This window comes from Piliocolobus tephrosceles, chromosome 5 (assembly GCF_002776525.5).
Source record: "Piliocolobus tephrosceles isolate RC106 chromosome 5, ASM277652v3, whole genome shotgun sequence".
NCBI lineage: Eukaryota > Metazoa > Chordata > Mammalia > Primates > Cercopithecidae > Piliocolobus > Piliocolobus tephrosceles.
The window spans coordinates 123204868-123219799 of NC_045438.1; the positions used below are offsets into that span (position 1 = coordinate 123204868).

General features: G+C 48.0%; 1 non-coding gene across 1 annotated transcript; it reads right to left on the reverse strand.

The window, feature by feature from the left end:
- Positions 1-3207: 3207 nt before the first annotated feature.
- LOC111543210 lies at positions 3208-3314 on the reverse strand. Its single transcript, XR_002731775.1, has one exon. It is a non-coding gene; the product is annotated as a U6 spliceosomal RNA (small nuclear RNA).
- Positions 3315-14932: the final 11618 nt, after the last annotated feature.

Consider the following 14932-nt stretch of genomic DNA (forward strand, 5'->3'; position numbering starts at 1 on the left):
AAAGAAAGAAAGAAAGAAAGAAAGAAAGAAAGAAAGAAAGAAAGAAAATGAAGACTTTCTAATATCCGTGAGCATTTAGAGGTGAATATCTTTATTCCTGTCTTTCAAATGCAGAAACTGAGGGGAAAAGACATCAAGTGAGTTGCAGGCACTGAGGAAAATAGGACACAGCACTTCCGACCCCTTAGGCCCTTTATCACCTTCTAGCCCAAGACCCTCAGGAAGGGTCAAGGCATCCTTAGTTGTGGAAAGCACAACTTGGGAAGGAAAATCTCAACTTGAAGGAAAAGCTTGCTGAGGAGAAAGGCCCTGTTCCTCCTCTCAGCCTTTCCTGTGTGCTGATGTCAACTGTCCAAGTGACAGATGGAGGTGGTGGGGCAGGTGGGCTATTCTACTGTCCCCGGCTGTGCTGGCATCAAACTATCCACTCTCCCCACTGTAGCTGCCAGCCTGGCATGTTGTGCCATCTGTCAGACCTGGTTCCTGAGGCCACAACAGAGTTCTCATACTTTCTATCATTCTGAAGGAAAAGTGAGATCAATCTTTTCCAGGGCTCTTTCAACCAAGGTGAAGAAGGCAACTGTCCTCTTCTCCACAGGCCTTTCTCCCCTTTCCCCACTTCCCCTGTCCTCTCACACGCAAGCACACAGGCCCATGGTCTCACCACCCCCAAAAAAGACAGTTCCCCAGTTTCCTTCTCATTATGGGAAAAAAAAACATTCTGAATGGCTGCTTTTTCAAGTACATATAAGAGCAAAAGGGGAATAAAATGAGGCAAAGAGGAATAAAATTTTAGTGAACTATAATTTTTACATTTTTATTTAAAACTGTTTATTACACATTGTATTTTATTATATATTTTTGTGATTTCTTTATTTGTGCATTTGCTTCTTTATTTGTTGTAAGCCAGCAGAGCTTTTCCTTTTCCCAGCCGACCATTTTCTACCACCTGCTGTCTGCTATTGAGGTGCAGGCCGCTGGGAGAGGCTTCCCGGAAGCAGAAGCTCCCTGGATGCACGCAGTTGGAGCCCAGGCTTTCTGAGAGACCCAGACCCAGGCCACTTTCATTGGCGGGCTCTGGAAACATTTTCTTTCAAAAGCTCTGGGCTGTAGCTCACTTATACATAAAATGAGCAAAACAACACTCTTTCCCACAGCTATGCCATGAGGTTTAATTGTTGCAAATTTGTGAAGTGTTTTAAGATCCTTGGATTAAAGAAGTTATATGAGAAAAAAATATTATTATAGAGTGGAATTCTGCTTAGTTGTCATATGTTTCCTGTAACTCTTCCCCTGTGTCTTATATAACTTGGAACAAGTACTATGAGCTATGAGGCCTTCAGAAAGCCTTTAAGTAATTTCTTGGCCTGCTTTCTTTACCTTTAAAAAAAAATCCTTCTTCTACTTCTCCTTTTTTTTTTTTTTTTCTTTCTAATGCAGCCAAAACTTGTTCTCCCCTAATCCGTATGATGAGAAAGGAAGTTGCTTGGTTGGGGTGGCCCCTTGTCCACCTGGGTACTTCCTCGTCTCTCCTCCCTTCCTCTCCCTTGCCTTTGCTCCCCACCTACACCTTTTCTTTTTACCCTCATATACACGTTCATAAATTGAAATAAATTTGACTTTGAGCCCCGGCTCTAAAATTTGCTCTACCTCTTGGACCTACTGCCAAAACGCATTACTGAGTGAGGCTCCCTCAAGCCGAGCCTGATGTGGGTCGAGGCCTGGTGATGGTGACAGAACAGAGCCTGGCTGACCAAGAAGCACAGGAGGCCCTGAGTGGCTCTTCCCCGCTAGGACCTCCCAACATCAGCGTCACACCCGAAATGCGGGAAAACAGCCAGGCACCTGCTACTGTGGCCATGCAGCAGCGGCCAAGAATGTCCCTTGTCCTGGCTGCAGCTCTGTCCCTAAACAGGTGCTGTCTGGCGGCTGGGCATGCCTGCATGTGTCACATCCTTCCCTGGGCACACAGAAACGCATCCCAGATCAGGAATGCACACTGGCCCTCACCTGTGGCACTCTCGGGCCCCAGGCCTGTCCTGAGGCCATGGAGATTGTGAGCATAAGATAGGCCCCAGGTGATGAATTCTTTGTAACCCAGTATCTCAGCCTCAAGATGCATTTAAACATTTTTTTTTTCCCTTCTTGCTTTCAGCCTTGAGGCAGACTTTGAAACTCTTAGCATCTTCCTTTCCCACCAGGCACTTCCGTGAACCATGCACGCTTGTCTAATTATGAGCTTGCTTAGAAATTCCAGGGACCAACTTTGAAACAAACCAGGCAGAAAGACCCAGCTGCAGGATCCTCCCACTCAGGAAGAGTTAGGAACAGTGAGCTCCCCACTCCGGGCTGAAGTCAGTATGATGCAAATCAGACCTCCCCACAAGTCATTCCTGAGATGGCCACAGAGCAGACACATGGACCTGCTTTCCACTACTCCTGCCTATTTCCCACACCTTTTTCTTCCTAAAACCCTTCCCTCAGCCTAAAAAGTTGGAATGATCTTCCAAAGGCATGAGTCTGGCCATACCCTAACCACCAGTATTTTAATAAAGTTGCTTTCCTTTCTCCACACCTCTCTTCTGTTTTCTACCTCTGAGCGGTGAGCGGTCAGACTTCAGCCAGTTACAAAATGGGGCCCAGAGTCGCATTCCCTCTGCCCTCTGCCCTCAGCTAATGGACCTGGACAGATTAGAGGAACCCCCTTCCACTGACTCTGCACCTCCCTGGCATCACTGCAAGGGAGGGAGTGTCCCCAAAGGAGGAAGGAGCACTGACTCTTGGCTGTCTGGCCCCTCACAGGGACCAAACAGCTGCTGCCACCCCCATACCACCCTCACCCGATAATTGTCAGTCAGGGCCCTACTTCTCTGCTCCCCACAGACCAGAAGAACCCAGTGAGGGAGGGCTAAAGTGGGCCTGAGCCTGGGACAGGACAGAACCAGGCAGCCTTCCTTCTGCACCTGGGCTCTTTTTTTTTTTTTTTTAATTTGTAATCTTTCATTTTTGTGTGCACATAGTAGGTATATATATTTATGGGTTACATAAAATACTTTGATAGAGGAATCTGATGCATAATAACCATATCATGGAAAAGGAGGTATCCCTTCCCTCAAGCATCAAATACTAGGTCTTGTTCATTTTTTCTATTTTTCCTTTTGGTACCCATTAACCATCCTCACTTTCCCCACCCCCTGCCTCCCCCTAAAAATTATGGAAGGCTTCACGAATTTGCATGTCATCCTTGCACAGGGGCCATGCTAATCTTTTCTGTATCCTTCCAATTTTAGTATATGTGCTGCAGAAGCAAGCACCCTGGGCCCTCTTTGTCTCTCATTCCTTCCTTACTCTACCTCACCTGCTTCTCCCCAATCCCAACATTCACTCTTTTTCCCTCTTCTCCTACTGGTCTCCACTCCCACCCTCAGCCTGCCCTAGCTCCTTAGCCCCGGCAACCTACTATCTTCTTTCTTAAATTTAATTCTATTTTTAATTGATACATAATAATTATATATATTCATGGGATACATGATGATGTTTTGATAAGTATAATGTATATTGACCAGATCAGGGTAATTAGCATATCCACCTTCCCAAACATTTACCATTTTTGTGTGTTGGGAATATTCAATATCCTCCTCCTAGCTATTTGAAACTATATGATCGTTAACTACAGTGGTACAGAACACTAGAACTTATTTCTCTTATCTAGCTGTAATTTTTTAAAGATTTTAACAAATCTCTCCCCATACCTTCTCTCAAGGCTGGTTGGTTATCTGGGGGTTTGAGGAGCTGTGTGTTGCCTCTTCAACAAGAGGAGAGTAGGGACTGTGTCTCATACAGTGATACAGTCCCCTCCCTAAGTGTTTTACTCACCCCTGCGGAAACAAAAACCAAACCAGAGAAGTATTTCACTTTTAAAAGGGGGTTTCCTAGGGGCTGTTTCCTAGGGTCTATGTAAATTTGGTCCCATGATAGACTAATGCTAGAACATGCTGAGCTGAACACAATTAAATGGTTTCCTTCCCCTAGGAATTCTGAGGACCTTAACATGATAAAGAGCATGATAAACATCCAAGAGAGAGAGGCAAAATGTAGAGTTTTCCAAATTTATTTGAAACTCCCCTTTCCTAAGGAATATTTTGAGAGGCAAGGCAAACATCCCCTTGACCAATGCTGCAGGAGATGCCAGCTCCTCCAGGGCTGGTTCCACTCTGGAATTATGGACAGTGCCCAGCGGAGGATCCTGGATAGACCACCCCTTCACAGAGACCAGCACCTCTGCCCTCCTTCCAGCCAGAAAAGCAGAATTGGCCTCATCTTCCAGAATCTTCCACTGTCACTTTGACAAGCGGAGGACTTGCTTTACTCTGAGACTTTACTCTGGGGTGTTTCAGCCATGGACTAACGAAGACATATCCAAAGCTACTCCTCTCACAATAAGGTCCCCCTCATAAAAAGCCACACCCCTCAGTTGTTCACCCCCAGCAGCACCTGCATTAGCACAACAGAAGTATTTCAAAGCCTAAAAACTACAGACTCAGCACCTTGGCTTGTGGCTACTTAATTACAGCCCTTCCCCTCCTGCTGCCTGCTTTCTTGGACCTGCTCTCACTTCTTTCAAGCCCCTCAGTAATTGACTCTCACCTGCTGGCTCCCTGGGGGTTCAGCTTGGTGGTCCATGTGACAGAGCCCTTATCAAGAAGTCTCCAAACTGCCCTATGGCATGGACCAATTTTGTTTCCTTCAAATCAGGGGAAGGAGAGGGGAGTCTTCTCGCTTCCTGAGAGTGTTGGTGATGCCTAAAAGCATGAGGAGAGGAGAAGGGAGACTGTCCGGGTCAAGCCAAGGACAGGGTGGGGTATTCCCACAGGGCACCATAGCGTGGAAGCTTCCAGAAACAGAGCACACCCTGTGCAAAGGATGTTTAAGCCTACAGCCATTTGCAGCAGCCCTGCTGCAGCCAGAGTGTATACTCCCATCATTTCCTCCCATTTCCCATTGACATTGTCCCTACAAAGAGAAGTAAGAATTATGTGAGAATCCTGCAGGTGATATCCCCTAGGCAACCATCAGGGCTGCTAAGAATCACAACCAGCACTGCAGGCCCACCCACGTTTCTTCCTCTGCAAAGGCGTGAATACCTGGGGTGGGGGGAGCAGCTGGGAAAGCACAGCTTGGGGGCCACCAACACTCTGAAGGTGCAAGTCATGCTGCAACTGGTAGCCTCAGTGTGTTCATCTGCAGCATGAGCACAAGGGCTCCCCATCCCACCCACAGCGTGTCTGCCAGGGGCCTCTGGGCGCTCTGGGGGCAGGAGGGTGAGAGAGCTGAGTACTAGTCCCTCCACCATTTCCTGAAACTTCCCATTCCTGCCACTCAGCATCTCTTCCCTATGAACATCAAACCCACAGTCTCCCTGTCTGCCAACATATGCGGGGACAGGAGACCCAAAGGTCCCGCCTCATTCGATTCCAGCTGCAGATGTCATGGCGAGAGCCCCCTGAGCTGCCTCACCTTGGACGATGAACAGTGTGAATCACAGCAAAGACAGCCTAAGCCCCTCTCCTGCCACAAACCCTGCCCTGACTACGCCTGAGAGTCTCCTCACCACTCACCTCTGCAAAGAGTTTCTCGAGAAGCTCTGGAAGACTGTGGCAGAGCAAGTGTTACTTTTAACCTGTCAAGATTCTAGCCCAGGTGACCATACCTCTGTCTTCCTTACAGGGTCTTCTAGGGTAAAACAGCAGAACAAGGGTCGGGGGACTGGGGAGCGGGGGGAAGGCGAGGAAGGAGGAGGGAACAGAATGGGGACACTCCTGCCTCTTCACCCCTTTCTGAGTCAATGGCCATGGCCAGTGCTGCTGCTTACAGGCACTCTGAAGCTGGTTCCCAGCATAATCACATTGAAGCCAAAGGTCAGGAGATGCCTTTGCCAGGAAGGAGAGGCCTCCAGAGGACCCAGTACTGCCAAAATGCTCAGAATACACACTTCTGGTTACCATGCTGCTGCCCTTTGTCTTCCTGGCTGTCGCTCACGTCTTCACCAGCCTAATCTCGAGCTTCAGGAATCCTAGACAGAGTCCCAGCCCTTGACATGCCGCTCTGTCTGGAGGGACCTGACTGATCTCTACTCCCCAGCCTGATGCTGCCTGCTTCCTTTCCCTGAAGTCCCAGGAAAACTGTCATAGCTCAGTGCTTGAGGCAGCACAAGGAAGAAGACTCTGGGAGAACCCCAGTCTGTGATGTGGGAGAGAAAGGACACAATATCCAAGGACAACAGAGAAGGGCAGATACAGAGAAGGGGAGGGGAAAGGAGGACAAGGGAAGGGAGGGAGGAGAGGAGGGAGAGGAAGGGAGAGGAGAGGAGGGGAGAGGAGGGGAGAGGAGAGGAAGGGAGGGGACAGGAGGGGAGGGGAGAGGAAGGAAGGGGAGGGGAGAGGAAGAGAGAGGAGAGGAAAGGAGAGGGGGGAGGGGAAAGAAGGGAAAAGGAGAGGAGGGGAGGGAAGGGGGGGGAGAGAGGAGTAGAAGGCAGAGGAGGAAAGAGGAGGGGAGGAGAGGGAGAAGGGGAGGGAAGGGAAGGCAGGAGAGGAGAATGGAGGGGAGGGGAGGAGAGGGAAGAGAAAAGGGGAGGGGAGGGGAGGAGAGGAGAAGGAGGAGGGGAGAGAGAAGGGGAAGGGAGGGAAGGGGAGGGAGGAGAGGACGGGGAGGGGAGCAGAAGGGAGAGAGGAGGGGAGGGAGAAGGGGGGAGAGAGGAGGGGAAGGTAGGGGAGGGGAAGGGGGAGAGGAAGGGGGAGGGGAGCAGAGGGGAGAGAGGAGGGGAGGGGAGGCAGAAGGGGAGAGACAGGAGAACGGGAGGAGAGGGGAGAGGAGAGAGGAAGGGAGGGAAGGGGAGAGAGGAGGAGAGACAGGAGAGAGAAAAGGGGAGGAGAGAGGAGGAGAAAGGAGCAGAGGGGAAAAAAAGAAAAGAAAGAACATGAGGCCATAAAGTCTTTAAAAATGAACTTTCCCTTCCCGGAGGGATATGAATGGGAGAGGAATGCCACAAAAAAAGAGGCCATACAAGTCAATATAAATATGGTTATTTTAGGACTCGGTGGAGAATGGCTGCTGGTGGTCTCCCCCTTCTTCCTGGTGGGTCGGCGTTCATCCCAGGGAAGAAAACTGGGTCATCACAAGTCTGGCCCTGCGGCCCGACCAGGCGGCCAGCGTGGAAGCGCAGTGGGCGGCCACGCGGGCGGCGGCCCGGGCCGCACCTTGAGGCGGTCAATCCGTATGTGTGAGCAGCACTTTGATATCTGGCCACGGAAGGACAAGTTCTCAAAGCCCCCATTCATGGACCCTACACACAGGAGCAGCAAACAGAAAAAAAATTGTTTCCCCATCGGTCTAGAAAGGTGGGTTCCTGTTTATTAATCGAAGACCACATAAAGAATGCATGGTTACGAATGTTCCTTTTGAGGAGCACAGAAGCTGGTTTAAAAAAAAAAAAAAAATCCATCCGGTGATTGCTTGAGACAAAAACCTGCTGCTGCGGCCCCCATGTTAGTGTTAGAAGGAAAATTCTACAAAAGTACGGAGGACCTATTTTTACCAGGCATCACTGAGGGCTTTCCACGGTGCCTGCTGAGGCTGGCCCCCTGCTAGAAGCTCTCAGACCGTGGGGTCACCAGTGCCGGCCGGCCGCAGCTCCTCCTCCCCACCACTTCTTCCTGCACTGAGAAACACCCAAGAGGATTTTTTTTTTAAAAAAAAGGTCATTGGCAATTAGTTCCCTGTGGAAATCAGAGAACATTCGAAAAGAGTTCCCTTGGAGGAAGTTCAGAGAAACTCATTCTTAAGGGAAGGCTCACCCAGACCGTGAGGGTCCCACCCTGCATCTGACCACAGGCTCCGTTTCCCACCTACAGCAGGGACCGTGGAAAAGGAATTAAGGAGCAAACAGGAGATAAGATGGAGGCTTGGGTTCTCTTTTGAAGCTTAATTAAAGCAAACTGATCAGCCTTCTACTGCACATGCCGCAGACTACACAAACGGCGAACATAATCACTAACAGGGAGCCCTGTCCTCGGCAGCAGGCGGGTGGCAAGGAAGCCCGTTCAGGCTTCCAGCGCAGGAGAGAAAGCCCAACTGTGATCATTCAGTACAAATCGCACCTGGAGGCCAAAAAAATGCTGATCTCTCCAGATAAAGGGGGAAAACGGAGGGGCAGAGGAAATGGATTCCGGGCCATCTTCATTTAATTTATTTCTGTGACAGATCCTAACTTATATCTAGGTGAAGGGATCAAACAGGCCTGTCACCAAATCACAGTCATCTCAAATATGCACAGACTGTACCCCATCCAGCTCCCGGACCACCAGCACGTTTTATGATTTCTTTACACTACAAATATTTGGCCGTGCTGAAATCACCCAATAAAGTCAATCCGGGACTTCATCTGCAGTTCTGAGGCGCTCTCCAAGTGCTTGCTGGAGACTGGCCCAAAATAACCACTGCTCATCTTATTCAATATCGCAGGAAAATGTGTCCTCCTTCCCATATCTGCCTCCCACCACCTGGGAGCACAGGGACCGCCCCGTTTGATGTGTGCTTGTTGCTTTTGCTGTTATAAAGCGACTGCTGTTGTTTTCCACACACAGTCGCAGATGCGGTCAGGATGAATTGCCTGTGGGTGACAGCCAGGTCCTATGAACAGACTACAGGGCCAGTCCTGACCCTCTGCCGACGAAGTGAGTCCAGGTTGGTCACTAAGGCGGAGGCTGCGCCTGTCACTTTGGGCAGCCACAGAGGTAGCCTCAGGGCCTGAGTCAGAAGACCAAGACTCAGAGACCTTCCATCCTGGGCCCTTCTGCCTCCTACCCTTCACCTTTCTCCTGGGAGAATGAGGCCAGGGCAAATTTAGGGGTGGATGCCACAGGAACAGGGAGAAAAAGAGGCGTGTCTGAGACAGGAGGAAGCCACAGTTCAGGGGTATCATCTTGAAGGGTTGTCATTCAGGGTAAGCAAAGGGAGGGAAGAAAAGTAAGCGGCAGCCACCATTTTAACTCCACAAGGACGTCAGGCAGGCAGGTGCCATCGTCAGTGGGGCCACTGTGTGTTTCTGACCACAGAATAAGAGCTCACCCCACATTAAGACTCATACATTTCTGCATCCTCTTTCTCTTTGAACTCAGAAGTTCTTGGAGAACATAATCTGGGTTACCCCCGAAGCCGTCCTGCCTTTACTTAGAGAAGTTGATATGATTTTCCTCTATTCATAGAAGAGAAAACAGAGATATAGAGAAAATGAAGTGAATCAGAGGGAGTCAGGCAGGTTTCCTGAGGAGTTTCCCAGCCTCTGCACAGCAGGGGTGGGGCTCAAACACCTATCAGGAGGCCTGGAGGCATCTTCAGCTGGTTGGATAGGCATCTGTCCCCAGAAGCCTTTATGTCAGTGGGTACAGGACCTGCCCTGCGGAACCTGATGAGCAGTTTTCTCCTCACTCCACAGGTTTCCAATGCCTGACAACACCATGAAGGATGAAGTCCTGGGCAGCAGCCAAAGCTCCGTGCATTCTTCCCTGACCCTTCCCAGCCAGGACTGTAGACGCCGCAGCCTCCATCACCCTCACCACCACTAACCACTTCTCCAGCAATGACGGCTAGCCCTGGGCCCCAGGGAGGGAAAACAAAAATCAGCCCACTGGTCATCAGAAACATCCCTGAAAGACTTGACAGGGCCTGAGGCAAGGCCAACAAAAATCAGTGTTTCTCCCAAAGCCACACCATGCTGCAAAGTGACTAACAATTCTCCTTCTTTTTAGAGGTTGCCTTGCCCACGACTTCTCCAGCTTTGTCTCTTTCCTCCTGCCACAGAAGTTGCTGAGATACCTTACCATCATTCAGCATGAGTTCAAAACTTATAAAATGCCCCTCCCCATTCCATCCTCCTGAGATGGGCCCTTGGGGTATGTTCTCCCTTGCTGCAGGAAGTTAACAAGCCTAACTTTACTTGACAATAAGTACCTTCTTGGTAGTTATCCGTTGGAAAGCAAAAATATGAGCAATCCTTCTGATCAGAGGGGCCTCTGCAAGCTTAGTTTCCACAAGGATGGTGCTGATGCTCTGAGATATCCACCTGGTAACCAACAACTGGTTTTCCAGAAAGACGTTACAACCCCAGCCGTGGCATCAGTGATCCATGTCTTGCATCCTCTTTTATTTCTCCTGGAGGCCACATTTCCAGTATGCAGCCAGGCTTCATGGGGAGAGAGGAGAGACACCCTGAGCTCTGAAATGCAGGGAGTTGTCTTTGTGTTATTTTGCTTTTTTTATTTTTGCATTGAAAGTAGCTTCATTGTTTGCTGATTTTAAAATAATAAACACCGTAAAAAATTCAAACTGCAGAAAATAGTTTTTAAAATGAAAGCTAACCTAAAGCCCACTAACCTGCTAATCATCACCAACATTTTGATAACCATCCTTTCATCCATCTCCTTATATATGTGAACATAGATACATTTTCTACATAAATGGGATATCACACATATTGTCTTTTAATACAGTGCACTCATTTCTCTCTTCCAGGATCTTTTTTTTCTCATATCCCACTTTCCCCTTTTCAACGCTCCTGCTCCAGGTAACCAGTGTTCCCTGAGGTGTTTCCTTCCACACTTAGCTCCTTTCTGCTCTCTCCGCATGCAGTAGAGCCCAGTGAAAGCCCTGCTCCCATTGAAGTCATTGATTTTAGACAATGGACCCTGGTAGAGACAAGGATGGAGATCCACACATGTAATTAAGGAGTCAGAAGACCTCTAACCCATAGACACTGATGTGCTGCTGTAATTATAAAGATTGTTGGTTGGTTGCTGGGCCATAACTGAGTTGCACTCAAAATATACTTGCGGGACAAACAGTCTCCTCCTCCTCCTCCTCCTGCTCCTCCTCCTCCCCAAACTAAGTTGGATAATAAGGTGACAGGGGTCTGTGTGGATTTTGACACATCCCATTGCCCCATTGCCCCATTGTCTGTGTGCCGCAGTGATTTGGACAGGATGGTACAAAACCAGGTTGTTTCCAGCCTTCTCGATGGCCTCTCCTCAACACTACTGAACAGAACTCCTCTCTGCTTCCACAGAGCGACTGTTTCCTTCCTAACTTTCTCTCATCAAATTATTTAAGATCTTGATCTTCCTGACCTTCACCTGAGTAGGTTTGCCGCGCTCTGCATTGAACTTTTTGTGCCCGTCCATGCATGCCAGTTGTTCACCATCCTGAATGACATCTTCAAGACACCAGATATGATAAATGTCCACATTGTAATATGCTGCACTCTAAAGCATGTGATGAAAATGGATGTTATGTTAATCAAATCTATCTTTTGAAAATTCCAAAGTACACTAAAAATGAATTAGATGGTAATTTTTTGTTTCTACAATTCCTAGCATAAGAAAGAAATAGCCTATTAATATTTGGGGCTACAAAAATACGTGATTTGTACTCAACATTTCATGAACATATTTATTGTATTAAAGCGACAGGGGGCACATCTGGGTCCCTGTTTGCATGTGTATTTCTGCATCCAGGAGCCTGGGCCTCTGGTCTCTGGCCTTTTAAAATCTGTACCAGGTTGCCTGCCACATACCTCTCCCCTGCCTGTCACTCACCACGAGCAGCCCCTCACAGGCCAGAGCTCTGCTGTGCAAACAGGTGCCTCAGAGTTCACCCAAAAGATTTAAAAAAAAAAAAAAAAACAAAGGACAAAAACTTTCCACTCAGAGCAGGCAAGCTTTACTTTTTTAAAGTAAGTGTTACTTAACAGAAGGCCTCATAAAGCTCATAAAACACTGGAACATCTGGTAAACGGTGTCAACTTTACACGTTCTTCAGCACAGGGTACATGACTCTTGTTTCCACTGGCGTAACTCAGGGATGCAGAGCCCCGCGCTGGTGCGTCTCCGGGCTCCCTGCCCGTCCTGATTTTCATAGGATGGTCTCAAGCCAGCAGGTCTGTCTCTACTTTCAACCAGCCCAGCAACAGACAACCAACAACCTCAGAGTCCAGATACAAGAGGCAGCAAGGGAGGTGAGGCGAGTGAAACAACCTGAGGACCCAAGGACATGACCCTGCTGTGATTGGCATACACTGCGTTTGGCATACACTGCGTGCTGGGAGCTGAGGGGAGCAGACTAGGATGTCACATGTGATTGGCAGCCTGCCTCTTTTGGGTGCCTTCAAAATAACATGAGAATCTGTGGTGTAAATGTTCATTGATTTATCCTAGATGTTAAACACACTGCTTTTTGCCCGGGTGGGGTGCCAGGGGATGGGGAGGGTTACTCAAAAACATTTAAAATCAACATTTCCAAAGTCCTCTGGAAATGAGGTCATCGTTCCATCAGCAGACACGATTTTCTATACCTGTTTTTATATCCTGGCAAGTAAGGACCCCAAAGGCTCCACTGTGAGATTCTGACTTCACCATGAGAAGAAGGCTTCTTTCTTCCCAGCTGGTCTCCTTCTTACCATGTGACTTTGAATCCCAGGGATAGCCGCAGGAAAACATCAGAGAGACACTATCAACATTTCGAGACTCTAAGCAAATACCTCAGGGAGCAAACCCTCACGTCCCCTTAGGAATCTACGGCATGAAGGGCTCAGGATCATCCCACTCTCCCAAAGCCAGCAGAGACCTGGTGATGCAAGCACCCGAGGGCGAAAGGAGGACCTCTAGTGGGAGGAGGACTGACCACGTGTTTCTGGGCAAGTCCCTCGACTGAGCTCCAATGCTTTCATCTGAAAAATGGCTCTGTCTCTCTCCCAGAATTGATGTAAGAATCAGCAGACTTAATACACACAAGTGTGGCTTATAATGCCTTCCACAAATATTACTTGTCATTATACACATATAATCGCTGACTAGTTTGTCTTTTCTGTGGTATTCGTTAAAAAAAAAATACTCCGTTCTGGCTAATAAAATGTAGCAGAAAGTCTGCTGAAAGGTTTCTGGGAAAGAAATGTTGCTGCTGATGATACACAATTATGTTAGAGAAAAGAGTTCTCTAGTATACCTCCTTCCCTGTGCTTCCAGTCTTTGAAAGTGGAGCTGCTGCAGCTATTCTGTAACCATGAGGCTATACAAGCCTATGGGTGGAAATTCATTATGTTGAGAATGGCAGGGAAGAGGCAAGAAAAGGCCTGGAGACTTGATATCACTGAACCAAGGCCAGCAAATGCCTGCTTTTGGACTTCTTTCTTATTACGTGAAAAAAAAAAAAAACCCTACTTAGGCAAGCCACTATTGATTGCGTTTTCTGTTATTTGCAGCTGAATGCATTGTAAAGGACTGAGTCCTTCCTTTATCTGTTCTCACAGGACCTTGTATTTTCCTCTAAAGAACTTATCACAGTCATAATTATTTAAGTATCAGTGTGATTATCTGCTTAATGACTCTATCCTCAACTAGATTTTAAGTTCTGTGAGCATAGAAACCACATCTGTCTGGTTCACCATTGAATCCCCAGCTCCTTATCTCAGTGCCCAGCATATAGTAGATGCTCAGTAAACACTGGATGAATGAATGAATGACTGAATAAATGAATAGCACTTATTCTGAATAGACATTGGTCAGTTCACTTCCTGTTCTCAGTAGGGCTAGTGTGGTAATCTCTCAAATTAGTGTGGAAGTTTTGGCAGCACGGAGGGACCTCCCCCTACCATTTTCTCTCCAACACTAACTTGAGTCAGATTTTCCATGCCGATCAAGCCACTTTCCCTTATGGAGAATCATGCCCAATACAGACCCCTTAGAAGGACCTCATTAAATTCCGGCTGAACAGATTTTGCAGCCCCCAAGAGTCGTTCTCCATAAGGTAAATGCATCCTCCCTTCTAAAGGCAATTTGAGTCTCTCCCTCTAAACATTAAGCCCTGACCCCAGCTTCAACAGCAGGAAGATACCTCAGTAAGCAATATCCCCCATAGCGTTACCTGATTTTTCTTCAGGAAGAAGGAAGAAAAGTTTCTTAGTGAAAACCCTTCTTTCCTCTACTGCCGCTCCCTGGGCTGTGTGTTACCACTTCTAGTCTCAGCTGGAACTAGCAACCCAAAAGCAGTCCCAGAAAAGAGAAGGAAAAAGAATTAAATCGCACCACCCACGAGGGATCAGGAGTTTACAAAACACTTTCCCCACGGTTGGCTGCAAACACCGTGCGGAGGGTGGTCTCTTCCCCTCCATTGCCTGTCCCTTGTCCTCCCTGTGCCAGAGGGGTATATATTACCTTTTTCCTTCTGCTAAATGCCAACACACAAACTCCTGGAAACAATCCATCAGCAATTCAGAGACAGGATCTCCCACGTAAAGCAGGAGGATCCTGAGTTTCAACTTCCTGTCTCCATTCACACTGTACCTTCCAAAAGGAGGGAGACTGGCTCCCTGGAAGCCATAAAGCATAATGGTCAAGAACCAAGATTCCAGACCTGGGAACCCTGCCACTTCCTCGTTATATAATCCCGGGCATTTTATCCAATCTCTATAAAAACTCATTCTCTGTTTTGGTAAAATGGGGAAATAAATGAGATAATCCATGTAAAGTGTAAGCTTGCCACATAGCAAGCCTCCAAAAACTTCACATATTTTTATCCAGGTTTAACTCAAGTCACACTTACCTATGAAACCATACTCTGGGAGGTTGTTAAATGTCCTCCAAGGCATTTTCTCCTGATTGGCCGGTTCCCACCAGCCTTCTATGTCCTGCCTCTGTCTTCTCTGAGTCCATCTGCCTTTCCTAGGCTCATTCCCTTTAAAAGAGCTGCTCCAATTTGAGAGATGCCTCCCAAAAGATTGTGGAGCCCATCGTGGGGCTATCTCAGTTACTGCCTTAGTTACCCGAATTTTGCTGTCCTGTTCTTTGCCAGGCAAGTTACCTCCCCTCGGTCTGTTTTCATCATC